Source organism: Macrobrachium rosenbergii, chromosome 34 (assembly GCF_040412425.1).
Source record: "Macrobrachium rosenbergii isolate ZJJX-2024 chromosome 34, ASM4041242v1, whole genome shotgun sequence".
Taxonomy (NCBI): domain Eukaryota; kingdom Metazoa; phylum Arthropoda; class Malacostraca; order Decapoda; family Palaemonidae; genus Macrobrachium; species Macrobrachium rosenbergii.
In genome coordinates, this window is record NC_089774.1 from 7691697 (window position 1) to 7698532 (window position 6836).

Genomic DNA, 6836 nt, shown 5'->3' on the forward strand with positions numbered 1-6836 from the left:
ATAATCACCGGAGATGATAAATAATAACGGCAAATACTAAATAATCAGTGAAAATGGTATGAGGAAGACGAATAAGACGTAGTTCGTTTTGGCGCCACCAGAGGGCAGCAGCTCCCGGCCACCTCGAAAGTTAACTTGTCGCTTGTGTTTTCAGTGACTTTATTTCCGTTTATTATCCGCAAAATGGTGCGTTGCGCTTCTTATACTTACAGAAATAGATACAGGAATTCTTCGAGAGGGAATGGAAGAACGATTTACAGGTAAATATAGCGTAACGGACGTTATATAAGCGTAAGTTTGTGCTAAGCCGGTAAATGTCTGTTGGGAGCGGATGTTCTCTCGCCATTAAAATCTTTATATTTTCGACTTTTTAACGTTATTATCGTCACATAAACGCTGTATCGAGTCCACTTTTGAATTAAGGAGTTCTTTAAAGTTGTATATACCACTTCATATAAGGTACAAGAGGCTGCTCGTTATTGGCAACGTATTGTAGTAAGTTGAGGTTTATAGGTCTAGAGTTTACTGGTTATGCCAATGACTTTAATGCGGAGCCTAATAACGACTTTCGTATTTTGTCATTCATTATGAATTCATTGTTGTATGTAGGCCTGTAGGATACTGTCTATACCATTAATTCTATCATTTTAAACAAATAAAAGCAGAGTTAGAGATGTTTAGTAAAAACTAGTTTATCAACCGTCACATTAGGTACGAGGGAGCATTTCGCGATGACGTAACCAAACCTTTAAAAAAACAGTCTGTTATTCGATTCAAAGTCAGATTAGCCTTATTTTATATTTATATTACAAATCCCGGTTTAATTTGCGTTTTCATTAAACGATATATCTCATAGATTGGTAATAATTAGTGAAGTTTGGTAGCCTAGGCTAGACCTATGCTCTCGAACCAGTCATTCGATAGGACGCTATATCATTTGAACATCATCACAAGTACAACTTCATTTAGAATATATAAGAATAATGTTTCTATTCATAAATATTATCGAATCGTCATTATAAAGAAAAACAGATTTTAAAAATGATAACTATATGGAAAAGAAACTTGGCTAAGCAAACGCTAGGCCTATACCGATTGAATTGGCATTTTTTTTATTGTTTTATCATTTTTAAAGAGAAATTTTATTCCAAATAAGTCAAAATTACTTTATTGTGATATTCTTTACATAGCAAATCTCTCTTAAGTATCGTTCCAAAGCTTTTGAATAGAGCGACTTGACTTGGCGGGAAAAATGTACACTTTGCTAAGCGTGTTTTCAAACTTTCGTTAATTTACCTGTAATAAAATTACTAATTTTCATGATACTTTAGAGAGAGAGAGAGAGAGAGAGAGAGAGAGAGAGAGAGAGAGAGTAATGTGAAGCCTAGGCGGTTCGTCACTCCTGTATAGTACTATGTGGTAGAACGAGTGTTTAGAAATGACATATTCTTAAAGTAATTAAACGAGAGAGAGAGAGAGAGAGAGAGAGAGAGAGAGAGAGAGAGAGAGAGAGAGAACGTGACGCCTGAGTGTCTCGTCAATGCAGTATAGTACTATCCCCTAGACCGAGTATTTCAATAAGACCCAATATGTACACATATTCTAAGATACGAACAAACACACACACTCACACACTTACAAACACTCACACTCACACTAATTAGTCACACAAAAGCATAAACAAACTCAAAACTGCGCCGTCGTCCTCAAAATTAGCCCAATAAATAAAAGAATATGCGGAGGGGTCCTTTATCTCTTTAAATACCCCCCATTCACTGAGTCATATTTCACGCGGCGGAGGATTATGAACGAGGCGATTACTCAAAGTGAATAATTTGTAGTTGGGAAAGTCCCGAAGAAATGGATGAGGAAGGTGGATAACTTGGGTGAGATGACTTGTGGAGATGAAGAGGTATTTTCCTATGTTTTTTAGTACTCTGTAGTTTTCGTTTAAGTTTTTGCTGTTAGTTTAGGTGTATTGATTGAGTGAAAGGTTAAGGTTGAATTTTTAATATTTTTTGTTTTTATTCTGGTTGAAATTGGTAGAATATATATATATATATATATATATATATATATATATATATATATATATATATATATATATATATATATACTATTATATTTATTTACGCTTTTTGTAGATTTTGTTAGACGAATTTGTTCAACATACGTGATTTTATATTTCCGTCCTTAAATGTTATTATTACAGAAAAATTGCTTAATTAACAAAGAACAGAATGCTGCTTAGCAAGAATTTAATCATTATATAAGAAGACAGATATTTTTATTTAAATTAGATTCAGTCCCGTCACTACAGTCTCTCTCTCTCTCTCTCTCTCTCTCTCTCTCTCTCTCTCTCTCTCTCTCTCTCTCTCTCTCTCTCTCAATTAAATACCCATAATATTAATTCCCTCCTCTAAACCGACGGAAAAGAAATGCCATTTAGACTCGAGTGTTTACCAGACGTCAAGAATGGAGGTATAAATTTCCTGTTCTCTCGTAAGAATAATGAGATTCTTGACGTTTCAGTCAACCTCGCGTCGTAACCCAAGATTGTGGAGAATAGTGAGCATGTATAAGGAATTTTCTTGACGTAGAGTTTTGGTCATTCTTAAGTATAGAGGATTGTGTGTGATTATATTGTGTATATATATTTATGCGTGTAGATAAAATCCACAGGCCTGTACCTATATTTATACATATTAGAGAGAGTTGTACGTGTATTTAATTGCTGTCATAAACACACATACACACGTATACATATATATATATATATATATATATATATATATATATATATATATATATATATATATATATATATAAAATATGTACTGTATATATACATACATATATATATTATATATATATATGTATATATATGATATATATACACACACACACACACACACACACACACACACATATATATATATATATAAAACAAATATATATATAACAAATATATATATAACAAATATCAATTAATTTTACTTTTGAGAATACCTCACAAAAGGACCTTTTAGTGACATACATCTGGCCCATCCAGGATTCGAATCTGTGTATATTCCATAACTCATATCTCTCTCTCTCTCTCTCTCTCTCTCTCTCTCTCTCTCTCTCTCTCTCTCTCTCTCTCTCTCTCTCTGAATACATTCCTGTCCTTTTGTACTAAGGAAGCTATTTTTTTTTATTTTCGCTTAAATCCCTTTGACCATTACATCACAAGAACAGAACTAAACTCTAAGCTCTTTCTCTCGACCAGTTTTTTCTCAAATCGATTTTTTAAAACCCTCTCAAAGATATCTATTGAAAACAAAGCTTTCCAAAACAATGAGTGTTTTTATTTTAATTGAAAAGACCTAAGACAATGGGTCTCTTATTTTCGACAAAACGGAAATGTTTCTTGGAAGAAGAAATCTTCAAAGAGTTTTGTTTATTTATAAAAATTGGTTCTGTTAATTTGTGGATAGAAATGGGTAAGAGTTTTGAAGAATGGGTCTGTCATTAATATTCACTAATAATGGTAATTGATGCAGATATATGGTTGTATCGTTTCAGTCATTGTACATACAGTCATATAGACTTGTATACATACATACATACATATATATATATATATATATATATATATATATATATATATATATATATATATATATATATATATATATATATATATATATATATATGTGTGGGTGCATGTATGCTTTTGTCTGTGAAAGTTTTCAAATACAAGTGTAGCTCTCTGTAACATGTACAAATATAAGTACATTATTTGTTTATTTTATTAGTGTGTATAAATATGTATATATGCAATATAAGCACAGATACCCCTTCATGCTTAAGATTTATAAAAACTGAATACAAAGAATTCTTAAGATTCATGAAAACCGAATACCAAGAATTCCTTATGTATTTATACTTTATTGCCACAATGTTTGGTTACGGTGGGAGGTTTGACTGAAATGTCAAGAATCTAATTATTTCAACTTTAGGATGATTTCAACAAAAGTTACCCAAGAAAATGAAATAAATCACGGTTCACTCCACATTCATACCTTAACTCTTGAATCGTTGATGAGACTCCCTTACGCAGCAGAGTTCCATAATACTACCTGTTTCATAATCTTATACTGAATGTTCACGATTCACTAACGTTAGAGGTTAATGTAAAGGGGAAGACAGTATCACAACATTGGCAACTATCATTATTTTGTCTCTCTTTTCCTTCTAACCCTCCCCCTCACACCCTCTCCCTTTACCCTCCTCTCTCCCTCCCCTCGCTCTCTTTTCTAGCCATTAAACTTATTCTTTATTCCTAGAAGAAACTGTATGTGCATCGAATAGACTTGGTTTGAATTTATTTATACGCAATAGAATTAAACCAGCTACCAAATTCAGGGGTTGAAACGAAAAGGACTCTTCATTATAACAATATCGAGATCTTCTCTTCCTCAAGCGTAAATTATCCCTCAAAACATTAATATTCTTACCAATATTCCCATTCATCCACTAAACAATTTTTAGAGCATTTCAAAAGACGCTATTTTCCATCGTTGCCATTTCACGTATCAGGCAAATCCATTCATAAATCACTCTTGACATTGATTATGACAAGCTTCATCATCCTCGTGAACTGGTAGTAACTTTTACAGGAGGGGTCCTTAACTGTTTTCGGTTTGAGTGACGTAACTGGCGAATATAATCCCACGAAATGTGGTTGTTAAAAGGGATTATGGGTATAAAATTCGTGTAAGCTCCGGAGTGTGTTTTCCAAGGTTGATTTTCCGTGTTTCTTTTGGTAATCTGGTTTTCCTATTATGTTATATCCCTTCTTATTATTATTTTCTTAAATTGCAGAAGTGGGCTTTATTTATCCACAATTAATTACTTGGTTAGTTTTTAAATTCATTCATTTGGATTACTTTGCAAGTGTGCATTTTTGAGTATGACCTCCCCAGTATTGTTACTAAAAATATGCTAAAAATATTGTAAAATTGCTAAAATATATTTGAAAAATACCATTTACAAAATTATTTCTAAACAGTATTGATATATAAATTATCTTTTTCAAAAACTTTTTTTCAAAATTTTTCAAAACATCTTTAATATATTTATGCATACCTTTTAATCATATATTTCTACCTTTGTGATGTCATTATTATTATTATTATTATTATTATTATTATTATTATTATTATTATTATTATTATTATTATTATTATTATTATTATTATTATTACCGAAATCCTTCCACCAGAACTTCCATCCACCAATAGTAAAGTCTCACTGCTCCAGGTAACATGCTCGAAAACACTAATTAACCTTTCCATGAAATCATTCCTTGTTTTGGTTCTCTGACTAATTAAGTCTGTTATTGGCTGGATTCTCCTTTGATCATTTTTAGAGCACTGCCGAATTTGCGTTATATAACACGAAGTAGTGAATATGAGAGAGAGAGAGAGAGAGAGAGAGAGAGAGAGAGAGAGAGAGAGAGAGAGAGAGAGAGAGCTTTTAATGTCTATGTAGGTACGAATTCCTCTATTTACCTGCATTCCTCTCCTCTCAGGGTGTTTGAGAGAGAGAGAGAGAGAGAGAGAGAGAGAGAGAGAGAGAGAGAGAGAGAGAGAGAGAGAGATTACGAAACTCTCCTCTCAAATGAAAAGTCTGGAAGCACTGAGGAAGGGGAAGAATTCACATTTTAAGAGTGGACAGGGCTGAGGGACTTATTATGTCGATCGATTCTCGAGTTCACAACTCGAACTGAGCATTAGAGCTTTATGAATTTGAAGACAATGTGTTTCACGATCAAGTATTTTTTTTTATTCTCAGGGTTAGTTTTTTCTTGGTCATGATTGTAAAATGTGTTATTATTATTATTATTATTATTATTATTATTATTATTATTATTATTATTATTATTATTATTATTATTATTATTATAAGAGGAGAAGCCAAGTGACCATACAGATATTTGTACACCAATACATTTTAATTTAAAGAATGAAAAACAACAGCAATAAAAAAATATAAATATTAAACAACTGTAATATCCTGAAAGCCTTTTTCCTTTCAAACCTCAGCCAAACTTCCTCTTCTTCTTCTTCTTCCCTTCGGAGAAGCGAAAGACAAACCTAAAAAGGAGAATACTCACTCGGAGGAATATCCATACCATTACTTAAGGAGGCGTCAAACTGATCCTTGTCGAAAATCCAATTTCCAAATTTAAGAGTGGGGACGTCTTCTACTACCATTTTGGACCCTCCCCCCTATCCCTCTCCTACCCATTGTCCTGTGTGTGTGTGCTCGATCTCTTGAAATAAAACATTTTCTTTTCCGGATCCGATTCGGAGACGTGACTCGCCCTTTTATCTTCGGAAATGTTTGATAAGAGGATTTTCGGAAATTGCTGAAAGTAGACAAAGTCTGATCGAGTTTTTCACGCCAGTCGTTATTGGATCATGGGGCGTGGAAGGAGAGAGAGAGAGAGGGGGCAGGGAGGGGGAAGAGAGAGGTGTCTCTTTTGCAGATGGCGGCACTGAGAGCTCGGGAAAGGGGTAGAATATGAAATTTCTTGGGTGATTTGGATATCAGTGGTCGGGTTTGTTATGGTTCGTTGGGACTCGTCGAAGATATTTTGTCAACAAGGAGTAAAACTGGAGTAAACAGTTCTCTCTCTCTCTCTCTCTCTCTCTCTCTCTCTCTCTCTCTCTCTCTCTCTCTGTCTCTCCTGGAATTGCCCTGAGAGCAGAGAACAGAGGAATACAGGTAAATAGTGGAATTCAGAGATATTTACATAGACACTAGAATCTCTCTCTCTCTCTCTCTCT